The 14,767-nt window shown below is 47.1% G+C and overlaps 1 pseudogene; it reads left to right on the forward strand.

Moving 5' to 3' along the window:
- The first annotated feature begins 3,247 nt into the window (after window positions 1-3,247).
- The window catches only part of LOC122426778, a 37,944-nt pseudogene continuing 26,424 nt past the window's right edge, over window positions 3,248-14,767 (forward strand).

Below are 14,767 nucleotides of genomic sequence, written 5' to 3' on the forward strand. Positions count from 1 at the left end.
CCGACCCAGGGATTGAACCCATGTCTCCCACACTGCAGGCAGACTCTTTACCACTGAGCAACCAGGGAAGCCCATATTTCTCCTGGCAATCTTGATTCCAGCTTGTGAGTCAGTCAGGCACCTATCTAGAAGGTACTCCTGCCCCTTGGGCTGCCTCTCCCCAACCTCTTCACCCCAACACACATATTCACTTGGCCCTGTGGGGAGAAGCAGAAGAAGTACACCTTCCCCACAAGGTCGACCTGGGACTTTGCTCTTGACAAGAAGGCATCCATTACAGTTTAGCAGTAAAAGGAAAGGTTTTATGACTCAGCCACCTCACACCACAGCACAGATCCCAGGATGTTCACCACCAGTAGGTGGCCCAGAAAAAGTGAAAGTGAAGTCACTCAGTCGTGTCCGACTCTTTGCAACCCGACCCCACGGACTGTAGCCTACCAGGCTCCTCTGTCCATGGGATTTTCCAGACAAGAATATTGGAGTGGGTTGCCATTTCCTTCTCCAGGGGATCTTCCCAATCCAGGTATCGAACCCAGGTCTCCTGCATTGTAGGCAGACGCTTTACCATCTGAGCCACCAGGGAAGGAGGAGATAGATATTCCGGGGCAAAGCTGGCTGGTGGGCTGTGTGGGAGTTGAGAGGCCTTGAAGCAAGAGGGGTTGCAGATCAGAATCCAGGCCCTTTGGGTGAAGAACACAGGCTCAGCTCTCACATTCTACCTGGCTCCAGCAGACAGCATTTTCTACTTCCTCAAAGCACATGTTTGAAACAGAGAACTACCTGCTCTGCAAAACTTTTGTTGAGTCTCCTGGTTATTGATTCTTCTGTTGAAGTCCCAAAACACCTTATGCAATCCCCTATCATAGCCTGTATCACATGTATTATAAATGCCTATTTTCATGTTCTCCCATATTTAGACTGTGTTACTTGAGGCAGTGTAGCAGACTGTTGAGTAAACAAACGAATCTTCCCCCTGTCCAGCTCTCAGTCCAGCCCTAAAATGTCAGTTAATAATGTAATAACAACATAAAAATATTAATAGCCATCATAACAGGTACTATTTATTAAGCATCTACTCTATTCTAAGCCTGCACAAGGTGTTTTAAAATATATTATCAAGTTTACTCTTCAAAATAACCCTGTGAGGAAGTGGTTGTCATCCTCGTTTTCAAAGGAATTGGACGGAATTCCCTGGCAGTCCAGTGGTTAGGACTCCACGCTTTCACTACCAAGGGCTTCAATTCCTGGGCAGGGAACAAAGATCCTGCAAGGTGCATGGCGCAGCCAAATAATAAAAAGAGATTGGAGGCTTAGAGAGACAAAGTGACAGAAGCAGGATTCAGCCCGTGTCTGCTTCTGAAGCCTACATAAGCATGAGGTTAGCCTCCGACTCTCGTCAATAACTGGTGTGTGTCAAATTAAGCTGGAATCCCTTCTAAGATGTTGGCAACACCCTCCTCTGGGAGAAAAAGGCCTGAGACCATGGCACTACCAACTCCCCACACTCCCAGGACAGTAGGGAAATGCTCGAACATGAATGACCTTATGCAAATGGTTTCCCAAGGAAAGCTGCACACCTCAAACAGATCAGGAACTGGGCTGCAGGCCCCTTATTACAGTGTGAACCACCCTTGGCAGTGAGTTTTACACATAATAAGTGCTCTGAGTCTATCCAGCGCCTTTGCTGAAGCATTCCAAGTGCCATTAGCTTATTAATCCTTCCAGTGCCCCTGTGAGGCAAATTTGGCGGTCTTCTCAAATGATTTTATGAAGCATTAGCTCCTTGAGAGCAGGAGCTGTGTGGGCCTGCCACACACAGGGGTTGGAGAAAGAAATAACGGTAGTGTGGCGAAGAAACCGAGACCCTTAGGGAAGTGGTTTTACATAGAAGTGGGGGCACAACGCAGGTGCCTGGTTCCCACCGTGAGACCCTAGACTGTTTCAGCAGGCATCCTTGCATTGCCATTTTATTGCTTTGTAACTTTGGGAAGTTACTTCATCTAGTCTCGATTTCTCCATTTGTAAAATGGAAAAGGAAACAGTACTTACCTCATGACATAGTTTTGAGCATTACAGGTCTAGTGTATATAATTCAGGTAGCACCATACTGGACACATAGAAAGTGTTCAATAAACGATAGATACTATTACAATCGTTAGAGTGGTATATGGAACTGTGAGATGAGTAAAGGGCATGAGCTTCGCTACTACTGACTCTATAGAGTTTATTTCAAAACTGCAGGCTCTGCAGTTTTGTGATCTTGAACAGATGACTTAACTTCAGGAATGAACCTCTGTCCTCATCTGTGAAATGGGATAGCTCTGAAATGAAGATCTTGAAAATGCTCTGTAAACTGCCAAGCACTACACAGACATTAACTGTGGTTTTACACTATTGCTCTACAGGAATCCCAGCTCAGCCCCACAAATTCCCAACTTCTAAAGTTGCTTTCCTCGTGGTCCAGTGGTTAAGACCCCACCTTCCAATGCAGGGGGTGCAGGTTTGGTTCCTTGTCCGGGAGCTAAGATCTCACATGCCTCCTGGCCAAAACCCCAAAACATAAAACAGAATCAATATTGTAACAAATCCAATAAAGACTTTCAAAATGATCCATATCAAAAAAAAAAAAAAAACCACCTTAAAGTTGCCTGTTGTGTAACAGGGCAGTGATGATCATATCTATCTCAGGGGGTTGCTGTGAAAAAATAAATCCTTAAAGGCTTCCCTGGGTAGTTCAGCTGGTAAAGAATACGCCTCCAATTTGGGAGACCTGAGTTTGATCCCTGGGTTGGGGAGATCCCCTGGAGAAGGAACAGCTACCCACTCCAATATTCTGGCCTGGAGAATTCCATGGACTGTATAGTTCGGTTGCAAAGAGTCCGACAGATTGAACGGCTTTCAGTCTTTAAAGACATATTTAAAGTACCCAGCATGGTAGGAGGTAGTCCATACATGTTAATCCCCTATCCCCTAATAGATGTTGCCTTTCAAAATCTTCAAGTTAAGGAAGCTGCATGGTTTGGTAGGAAATCTAGAGAACCAACAGAGCTGGGATTATTCCTGACTCTGCCACTGTGTGACTTTGGGCATATTACCTAACCTCTCTGCCTAGCTATCAGGAGATAAAGTATGCCTACACTGCGAAGTTTTAGGGGGAAAAGACAGAGCCGGGGCTTGCCTAAAAATACATGCGGGCTACTGACAAATGCACAGACAGGCCAGTGAACTACTCTGTGGAAAGGACCCAATGGGAAGCAACGACCAATTCCCCAACCCGAAACCAAACGGGGTCATGAGCTGCAAAGTGAGCGGTCTGGGCTCCAGAAAATTCAGCTGAGCTTGGGAGGTCCCTGCCCAGCACTGCTTAGCGCGTCTGGACCCTGCCAGTGCACCGGTCAGGAGAAGGCCAAGAGAGGACTCAACCCTCCCCAAAGTGATAACGGGGGAGGGGGAGGCAGGAGGAGGAAAGAATGTACTGATTCACCGCCCCACCCATCCCCTGCCTCTAATCTCTCTTCCGGAATTTTACAGCCCTCTTTACAGGGGCGGAGGCCGAGGAGGCAGGGCGCGGGTTACCGCGGGCTGCGGGCACCTACTACCCCGCCCCTTCCCTTGTCAATCAGCTTCTGCGGGAAGCCTCCGCGAGTGGCGCAGACCCTGGCGGTCCGCCCTCGGACTGCAGTCGGTCTTCGGCAGCTCCTAACCGAAGAGCCTTGGCGTGTGCTGCTAGAGGGAGCCGGGTGTGGAGGGAGAGGAGCTGTGAATTTCGGGAGACGTCCAGGCTGGCTCCCGGGATGGGTCCGCGGGTCAGAAATTCCCTCCCCCAGTGCGGGTAGGAGCGGGAAAGCTGCCGCTGAATCAAGGCTGGGCCTGGGTGCTCTGCAAGGCCCCAGCCTCCTTTTGGATCCTTCCCCGCTGCCCATCAGATGTCAGGATCCCCCTCTCCACCGCCGTCAGGTGTTACTGGATTTCAGTCAGAAATCCAGAAAGAAAAGGACTGCAGGAACTGGCAGCGAGGGAGAGGGAAAAGTTGAGAAACATAGCTCAACCTCCTTATTTTATCTTAGTAAAGATGGGGCAACTGAGGCCCCGGGAAGGCGGTGCTGAGAGTCAGGGGAGGACTCCGAGCCAGTACTTTAAGTTTGGCGCTGCCCTTACTGCTCGGTTCAGTTCACAGCGTTCCCTGATAACCTCGAGACTTAGTTTCCCCGCTGGGCAGTTGGAAAATACCAAAGAATTTATCAAGAAGTGAAACAAGTGCTGTTGGAAGTAGTCTAGCAAATTTCCCTACACAGCGAACGCAGTGATTGGGAGGTAATGATGCTCACAGCTAACACTTACTATGTGCGAGGCACCATTGTTGTAAGCCCTTTATAGGTATGGGCTTCCCTGGTGGCTCAGATGGTAAAGCGTCTGCCTGCAACGCGGAAAACCTGAGTTCGATCCCTGAGTCGGCAAGAATACTGGAGTGGGTTTGCCTACTCCAGGGGATCTTCCCTACCCAGGGGTCCAACCAGGGTCTCCTGCGGCAGCTGCATTGGCAGGCGGATTCTTTACCACTGAGCCACCTGGGAAGGCTTATAGGTATTAAGGAGTTTAATTTCACAACAGTCCTAGAAGGTGGAAATTATTATCTGAGGTGAACAACAGAGAGGCCACTTGACCAAAGTCACCCAGCGAATATGTGATAGAGGCAGGATTTGAATAGGAAGAGTATCTGTCCTGAGCCCCATACCCTCAACCTCTACACCATCTGCTTCTCAAATGAGATCAAATGTGGTTATGATCTACCTCCATGAGGGATGTTGGTTTAACGGTGTAAACTCTTCATTACGGCAACTTCTTTTGAAGTGACTTAGATTGTCTGTGAAAGTGAAGGTCATGGGCTATACAGTCCATGGAATTCTCCAGGCCAGAATACTGGAGTGGGTAGCCTTTCCCTTCTCCAGAGGATCTTTCCAACCCGGGGATTGAATCCAGGTCTCCCACATTGGAGGCGGATTCTTTACCAGCTGAGCCACAAAGGAAGCCCAAGAATACTGAAGTGGGTAGCCTATCGTTTCTCCAGGGAATCTTCCCGACCCAGGAATTGAACCAGGGTCTCCCGCACTGCAGGTGGATTCTTTACCAACTGAGCTATGAGGGAAGCCTGTCTATAAATGTTTAATATATGCTCTCTGACCATGATAATGTTTCTACACACTGAGACTTCAAAGTACCAGGTTAAATGGGCCAATCAAGGTCACATTTGGAGAAGGAAATGGCAACCCACTCCAGTATTCTTGCCTGGAGTATCCCATGGGCAGAGGAGCCTGGCGGGCTACAGTCCGTGGGGTCGCAAGAGTCGGACACGACTTAGTGACTAAACCGCCACCACCACCAAAGTCGCACTGTGAAACTGAGAGGATTCCTTCCCCAGTGGTGCACAGTTGTCTTAGTTCTATCAGGTGCCATGGCCGGAATCTTGACTTTTTGCCCTCACAGTGGCTTTCTGCCCTGCCTCCATCAACATATCACCTACTCTGTCCTCAACTTGTGTACATATAAACTACACAATTGAAGGTTTCTTCTTGGCTGAAAGCCAAAATTGTAGCTTATCTTTTATTACAATGCAAATATCACAAGAGGGGAAAACTGGGTCTTACCAGCCATTTGCATGGATTAAATAATGAGAATGGGATTATCAGCCCCTCCCTAAAAATCAATTTTGGTAGGACAGAAAGAACAGAAGGGCTGCAAACTAACCAGAGTTAATGTTGGAAAAAACTTCATAAGTCATCTAGTATAGCCTCTCATAGGCCCAGATAAAGAAAATGAGTTTCCCAGGCCACTTAAAGATATTGAGGGCCTGAGGAGGGTTGTTGTTTAGTCGGCAGGTTGTGTTCGACTCTTTGTTACCCCATGGTCTAGAACCCATTGGGCTCCTCTATCCATGAAATTTCCCAGGCAAGAATACTGGAGTGGGTTGCCAGGGAATCTTCCCAACCCAGGGCTTGGGATTGAACCCAAGTCTCCTGCATTGTCGGCAGATTCTTTACCACTGAGCCACCAGAGGGCCTGAGGAGGGTGGAGGACCCATTGTGGTGATGGAAACAGGACGAACAAAAGAACTAAAGATTAGATTAGCCTCGGTGTCAGAAGCCATTCCTTCTAGCTTTGTTCTAACTCCCTGCCCCAGCCTTAAAAATTATATGCACCTTTTATAATATGTAAATTCTACTTTAAGGCTGCCAGGGGAACTGCCTGGCAGTCCAGTGTTTGGGAGGCGGTGCTTTCATGGCCAGGGCCCGGTTCAGTCTCTGATCTGGGAACTAAGATCCTAAAAGCTTAGTGGTGTGGTCAATGATAATAATAAGGCTGTTAAAAAATAATACATGCTTCTTATAAAAAAATTTTAAATTATAGAGATGAATGCTTAATAAAGTAAAAGTCCCCCATAATCATACCTAAAGAAAGAAAACCATTAACAATTTGTTTTATATTGGTCCTCCCTATCTTTCTCTGTACATTCATATTTTTTGGTGTATTCCTATATGAACACATGTGTGCATGTTTAATAGAAATGGGATTGTTTCTCTTAGCAATACGCCTTGGATAGTTTCCCATGTCAGTTGCATTTAGATCTACATTATTCTTTTAAAGGCTGCCTATGTAGTATGGCTAAACTATAATTTAACAGGTTCCTTAATGATAGATACTTGGATTGTTTCCATTTTTTTGCTAACACAAGCAGTACTGGAATGGATATTTCTGCACATACATCTTGGATTCCTTTTAGTGGAATTCTGTAGGATAAATTCCCAGAGAAACTGTTCCTTTTAAAGCACCATGCTGCATAGATTATCATTTTCATCTTATTCCAAATGCCCTAACATAAAAGCCTGACCCTGATTTAAATCACACAAAGTGCTTAGGCTATAGTACACTTTTAAAAAATAGTTATTTAAAATATTTATTTCCTGGAATAGGAAATGGCAACCCACTCCAGTGTTCTTGCCTGGAAAATTCCATGGACAGAGGAGCCTGGTGGGCTACAATCCATGTGGTCACAGAGTCAGACACAGATGAGCATGCAAACACATACCCACCATTTATTTATTTGGCTGCACTGGGTCTTTAGTTGCATCATGCAAACTCTTGCATGTGGAATCTAGTTCCTTGACCAGGATCAAACTGGCCCCCCTGCATTGGGAGCAGAGTCTTAACCCCTGGACCATTAGGGAAGTCCCAATTAATGTGTTATTTTCATGATTATTATTACAATTATTTCATGATATCATTAGTCTGGTGGATAGAAGTTCATTTCTTCAGTCAACAATTAGTAATGAGCGTCTACCAGTGATGAACCAGAGGATCCAATAGCAAACTGATGTAGACCCTGCCCCCAAGAAACTGACAGTCTAGTTGTCCATGGATGTATCACCCAGCGAGTACAACAGTGTAGGATAAATGCTACAAAAGCATTTGTAACTGCAGGGGAGATAAGGGAGAATATAAGGGGGACAATAACCAACCTGAAGAAGGGCAGGCAAGAGAGAGGAGAGGAAAGAGAAGAAACAGGTTCAGTTATCCAAAAAGGGAAGGTAATGAACATTCTAGCCACTAGAAGTAAGGAAGCAGAGCCCAAGACACCATCTCCAAGAACTACTGGTGCAAACAGTAAACCAAACCGGTGGTTTCTCAAATGTCTATGCTAAGACTAGTGCTTGTGGATGGAGACAGCAGAAAATTAAGGATAAAAAGGTAAATTTCAAAAACAAAAAAGGTAAATTTCAGATGCTAAATTTATTCAGTTTAAGGAACAAGCTTTCATTCTGACAGTATACTCTTCCTACCTTTTTCCCTATTAAAATATCCTTCCTTTCATGAAGTAGTGGTTGTAGTAAATGATAGTTGTTTTTCTTTAATGTTTTTGTTTGGCCAAACTAAAAGCTAGCAACCATATCTGGATCCCCTTCCCCACTTTTTAAACTTCGGGGACCTCTGAGCCAGGTGACTTCTAAGGCTCTTTCCATCCTTGTGTTTATAAGATCTCTGCTCAGCAGTGATCATGACCTGAAGCTAAGTTAAGTTTGCACTCTGTGAGCCAGAGCCCTTTCAACAGACCCAAGGTTAAAAAAAATAAAATAAATAAGTATGTCAGTAAGTAAAAGGGGGAAAAAAAAACAATTTGGTAACCTCTTAAGCAATTATTTTTTGGTTCCCAAACCACATCAGAGTACCTCAAGTTTCCATGTAGACTTGCTCTCTTGCTCCCAGGAAATGCAGCACTGAAGAAGAGAAACCACAGAAATAACAGATAGAAGTGATATGGGAAAAATCAATTTGGTGCAGTTTTCACAAACCTTTAAAATAGAGCGATTTAAGTGATGATGGGGTTTCATGACCAGCAGTGGCAGAGCCTCTAATGGGAATGCTGGTGCTTTTTGGCATTTCTCTGAGCAGGTGGGGAGGGTATTTTTTTTTTTTTCCTCTCCCTTTCCACTTAGAAGCAAATGGAAGCAATGAAAAGCAAAAGTCTCCTGTAAGGTCCCATTAAGAGAAACAAATGAAATGCGGCTCCCCTATAACCAGAAATCATAAAATCCTCAGACAAGCACCAGGCATGACTTCCCTGCAGGAACTGAGTATTCACCAGCACACCTGGCTCTGCTGTTACCATGGCAACTCCTCACCTTTGCATTCCTTGACTTGGGGGGTTGAGACTGGTTCAGGGCACATTGGAGTTTTTCATGTTTCTCCTTGACTTCTGGAAAAGGAAAGGGGAGGAGAGGGAAAGGATTCTAAATCAGCTCACCTCCTGCCTTGGCTGTTTGCTTTTCGGCTTGTGTAACTAGGCCTCACTGCTGAGGGGGGCCTGCAGCGGGGTGAGAGCGTGGGAATGGCTCTGCCGGAGCCCAAAAGACCTAGGTTCAAATCTCAGCTCCTCAATTGAATCCATTTATTCATCCCAACAAACCCTCCTCTGGGCCAGGCACTAGCGGTTCAGAGAGATGAGTGAATAGCCAGAATTGGCCCTCAGAAAGTTGGCAGTCTAGAGGGAAAGTTGGGTCAGCAGATGACCACAAGCTAGCGTGACAAGTGACTTCACCAAGGCAGGTGTCGATTCTATCACTGCCCAGAGAGGTGACCTTGTAGGGAGGGGAGAAAGAAGCTCACACTGCATTGACAAGGACTCTCAGAAACACTCTAGCAAGAGTTCCTTCTTCTTGGGCCCAAAGAATGCAGCATGAATTCGGCTGAAATTAAGGGTGACAAGAGTTGAGATTTGCACTGTGGATCTCAGACATGTCAACTCACTTATCTGAGGCTCAGTTTCACCATCTATAAACCAAAGCTAGTAATAACTGCCCTACTCCTGTTGAGAAAAATTACATCAATTACTATAGAATGATGAATCAAAGAACACACAGAACCTGATCCAAAGCCTGTTGCTCCAATGCCCAACTGTGACATAATTCTGGACTTTAAACCCTCTGAGTCTCACTTTCCTCACGTGTAAAAGAATCATCCTATGAATCTAGACTCTGAAATAGAGTGAAATAAGTCAAAAAGAGAAAAATATTGTATATTAACACATATATATAAAATCTAGAGAAATGGTGCCGATGAACTTATTTGCAGGGCAGGAACAGAGACACGGGCATAGAGAACATAGAGAACGGACCTGTGAACACAGTGGGGGAAGGAGAACGTGGGGCGAATTGAGAGAGTAGCACAGACACATATGTACACTACCATGTGTAAAACAGCTAATTAGTGGGAAGTTGCTGTATAATGCAGGGAGCTTAGCTTGGTGCTTTGTGATGACCTAGAGGGATGGGATGGGGGTGGGTTTGAGGGAGGCGACATATGTATACTTCTAGCTGATTCACGTTGTTGTATAGCAGAAACCAACACAACATTGTAAAGCAATTATCCTCCGATTTAAAAGAGAAAAGAATCATTATAATCATACAACACACAGTGATGTGAGAATTAGATGGGATGAGACAGGAGAACCATATAGCACCCCCAGACCAAATGTGCTAGTTACTTCTTATTACAGGATCCCCTGATCTAGTGCCTGATGTTTCCCTAAGTCAGATATTACTGTTGTCATTATTATGTGGCACTCAGTAGAAACTCCGTAAACATTACTTTCCCAGCCTCTTGGGACCCTCCCCTCTGACCACTCCACCTTTGCATCGCCTCTATCTTTCACATGTGTGGGCTGTTTCTCTCCCAAGCTAAGGAGAGAGCAGTTTAATCTGCGTTCCCTCCCCAGCAACCCCTTCTTCACCTTGGCCTGAGCCTCTCTCCTGGGCTGAATGAAGGTGGAAAGGGCCTGGGCCGGGCCCCAAGGGCTCCCCTGGAGACCGAGGTGGGGGAAAAGGCAGGGAGTGCGTCAGTCCTGATGCAATCGCAGGCTCATGGCTTGGCCCGCTTCCTCCTCTTTGGGTGTTTACCGGAGCCTGGATTCCACAGGAACCCTTGGAACAGAGCACTGGCGGGGGGCAGGCAGCACACAAAAGTGTGCCTGCTTGGGGGACAGTTCAGACAGAAAGCGATACCGCGTGTGGGCCTCAGGCGCCCTGGGCTCAGGGACACGAGAAAGAGATACCAGGTGTCGAGTCCAGAGGGAGGGGCAAGGCTGGAGGAGGGGGACTAACCGCCGGCTGCTGCCCGGCCACTTCCAGACCAGCTATGGGAGGCCCGGTGAATAGGCCCTTTATCCCTGAGCTTAGACGCTCGGGGGAGGGAGCTCTGGAAGGGTGTCTCAGGTGACAAGGAGCCTCAGAACAAGCTGAGAGGATCCTGTCCCTTCCTTCGCAGTAGAAACCCGAGCCGGAGAGAAGCTTGTTTTCCAGGCATTTGCTGAGAGCTTCATTGCGGAGGCCCCTGGCCAATCCCACCGCCTTGTGGGTCACCTAGTCACAGCCTCAGAAGTGCAGAGTCGCACGGGGTAGAGAACACAGGTTTTTGGCAGTCACGTCGCAGAACTTCCAGTTACTGGCTGGGTGCCCCAGGCAAGTGACCTCACCTCCCTAACTCTCAACTTCCTCATGTCAAACAGAATCATCAGAGTAATAGACTTCAGAGAGAAAGCCCCTAGGCCCTTAGAACAGCGTCTGGTGAGGGCGAAAGCACTCGCTACCTGTTGCATATTGTTATTTGCATTAAGACACAGCAGGAGGCAGAGAGACTATGGAGCCCAAAATCAACTGTTTGCTTCCAGGTCCAGGCGCTGAAATTCTTTCCTGCTTAGAGAGCCTTCCCTTTTTTTTTCCTTTTTCTCCCCCCCTACCCCCATCTCTCTCTCCCTCCCTCTCTCTGTACCCCTGAAGCTGAGGCCTAATTGTCCTCCTTTCAGTATCTAATGACTGTTTCCCAGTTATCAGGAAAGCATCCGATCGCCCCTCCCCCAGAGCTGTGAAACCGAGTAAGCAAAGCTTGCTTAAACTCCTGAGTCATTCAGCAAAACCGGCCTGAGATAATCGGTGGATCAAGGAAACTAGATGCAGAGTGGGGGAAACCCAGCAAAACCCAACCTCAAAACCAGGGCCTCCTCTCGGGGCAACTTCCCTCCGCTGGCCCCTAGGAGGGGCTTTCATTCAGACTCCACAAACAAGACAGCACAGGGCATCTGAGTCCTTCCCAGACCCTTCTGCACCCAGAAGAAGACCTGAGCTACACCTGGGTCTCTAGCCCGCCGCCAGGCCTTCCCGTGGAATCTTGTTTGACACACACTCTTTGCCCTGGGACGAGCTCTCTCCTTGTTCCCACGCCCCAGTCCCAGGGAGAGTTGACACCCACCACCCATCCTCCCTGCCCGATCATTTCTCAGCCCCTGCACCCTGCCTTCGGCCCAACCACTCCACTGCCGTCACAGTCATCAATGGCTTCTTAGTTGCCAAATCCCGAACACTATCTCCAGGCCATTCCTTCTTGCCCTCTGCAGACATTCTGACCACTTGGCACTTTGACGACCCACTTCTTTAAACTCTCCCTCCTGAGGCTTCTGTCAGACCACAGCCCCCTGGTTCTCCTCCTCCCCCTGAGACCAGCACTCTGGGTACTGGCTGCTCTCCTCGTTCATCTTTGCTCCTTGTGACTCTGCTCTTAGCTGTCTTCCCTTCCTATCTTCAAGCTCCTTCCCAGGTTTAATCTGTTCCCAGGTCTTTAACTTTCACCTCTTTACTGGTCACTTCCCTGGTGGCTCAGCCGGTAAAGGATCTGCCTGCAATGCGGAAGACCAGGGTTCAATCCCTGGGTTGGGAAGATACTCTAGAGGAGGAAATGGCAACCCACTCCCGTATTCTTGCCTGGAAAAGTCCATGGTCAGAGGAGCCTGGCAGGCTACAGTCTGCGGGGTCCCAAAGAGTTGGACACGACTGAGTGACTACCACTTTTCCCAGATCATATCTCCAGCCCAGATCTTCCACCAACTGCCACCAAGCAGCTCTATTTGCATGACCCCAGGCATAGCAGGCTCAACACACCCTAAACCCAACTCTTTACTTCCCCCCTAACCTGCTTCTCCTCCTGGGTTCCCCATCTTGACAAATGACACCACCTTTTACCCTGTTACCCAAGCCAGAGGCTCAAACGTTGTCTTTGCCATCTTCCTGCCCTGCCCACAAATCACCATACCCTTAGCATCTCATCGATCGCCTCCTTTCTCCTCCATTCCCATTGTTTCTGCTCCACTTCAGGTCTTCATCATGACCTGCAGCCTAGATTATTACATATCTCACAAGTAGGCTCTCAGTCTTAATTAGTCTTAATTTCTTCCCCCTTTGTACTAGATTTGTCTGGGAGTGTCTGTCCAGCTGCAGTTCTTTTCTTGAGGACCACTGTTGCCCACAGACCTCACGGAGAGGTGCCCTTAGACTCACGATCTCACCAAAGCCTGCCCTGCAATCCTCACAGTGCTTGAATCAGAGGTGTACATTTGACCCAAGCTGAGCTGTATTCTGTCTTCTGGGACTCTGAAACTGGGGCATAGTGACCGTAGTCGAAACACCACCCCAGGGTCACATCAGTAATGACAATGAGTGGAACAGCACAAGGAGAGACAACAGGGAATGGGCGATGGTGGCACATGGAGACTGTAGGCCTTGTCTATGACAGCAGCTGTTACTCCGCTCTAGCAGATGGTTGCCATGGGAATATAGGTCCAGACTTGTCAGATATTGTGATTTTCCATACTTTCATGTGAAATTTCCCAATTTTCAAATATTGGGCACTAATTCATTGTTTAATGCCACCGACTAAGAATATCTTGTGCATCATATTTGACCTACAGGGCTGCCAGTTTGTAATCAGCACCAGGGAGTCAGACACCGGCCCCAAAGCTGGGGACGGCCATTTTCTGCCATGTATGGAGACTCAGAGAAGCCCTCAGTGTAGCCAGAAAAACAAAGCCTGATCCTGCGGGCTCCTTGCCCTCTGCCTCAAACCCCACCCCAGGAACACTACAGACCCACATTTCCTGGCCCAAAGCCACCTGTCCTTCTTTCTAGGCCCAGAACTATGCTATAGGTAAAGTGATGGGCTCTGAAGTCAGAGAGACATGGGTTCAAGTGCTGACTCTGTGACCTCTGGCTGCGTGCTCATGGGAAATTGACTTCACCTCTCTGAGACCCAATTCCTTCCTTTGTAAGACGGGGTACTTTCTTCATAGGTTGTTATGGGGGTTAAAGGAGATAGTGCTCAGAAAGCCCTTGGCACAGTGCCTGGCATCCAGTACACACTGAATGAGTGTTACCCATTAGTGTTATTATTTTTATTGCCATTGTAGTAGTATTCCTCCTCAGCACAGCCCTGTCTCAGAGCCCTTTCTTGTTTGTGTAACTCTCTGGGCACTTACCATTTGTTCTTATTATTTATCACTATTTCATCTGCCTTGGTATGTTGTAAACTCCTCTTAGAGGGAAAGGCCCCGTTTTCTCTCTCTTTATATGGAAGGGAGGGGAAAGAAAGTAGTTGAAACTATTTTGTACATAATGGGTGCTCAAGATACATTTATTTGTTGGTACACTGCTGGAATTTAAGCTCCATGACAGCAAGGACCTTGCCCATCTCATTAACTAGTGGATTCCCTGAGCCTAGTTTTTTATACATACGTTGAGCACATATGGAACCGTCAATAAACATATATTGAATAAAAGAATGAAAGGCATCTCTTCCCCCTCTACCAGGATTCTTTAACATACTTACTTAGGAGGTAATTGGTGCAAATCCAATCTGCTGTTTTAAAATAGTAGGTTCTGGAATCTCCGTTAAGAGCTCCCCATTTTTCCTTTGGGAAACTGTCCTTTCCCCACTCAAGGTGGCTTCCCCATCTGAACTCTAGGAACAGTCATGTGGCCCAGGACTAGCCAATCAGAGGCAACTACCCTTGGCCACAGTGATTGGTTCAAGATGGGCTTGTAAGTCAATCAAAGCCAATCAGAGCTGAAAGGATTGGGAAGGAAAAATAGCTAAGTCATGAGAGTACAAGCCTAGAGCTGCTAGTGGCCGCATTACCACCAAAAAGAGAAAGCTTGCCTAGAAAGGAAGCAAACACAGAAAAAGGCCTGAGAAACAGAAAGAGATCGGTTCCTAATGGTATCTTTTGAGCAAGTGTATCTATTTGTGCCTAAATCCAAGCCCTTGACTGTTCTCTTAGAGACAATAAATTCTCTTTTTTTTGTTTAAGTCACCTTGAGTTGAGTTCTGGTCACACATCCAAAGGAGAGCAGATTAACATTTGGATTCTATAGATAGGGAGTCATAGCAGACA

This window comes from Cervus canadensis, chromosome 24 (assembly GCF_019320065.1).
Source record: "Cervus canadensis isolate Bull #8, Minnesota chromosome 24, ASM1932006v1, whole genome shotgun sequence".
In the NCBI taxonomy this organism is placed as follows: domain Eukaryota; kingdom Metazoa; phylum Chordata; class Mammalia; order Artiodactyla; family Cervidae; genus Cervus; species Cervus canadensis.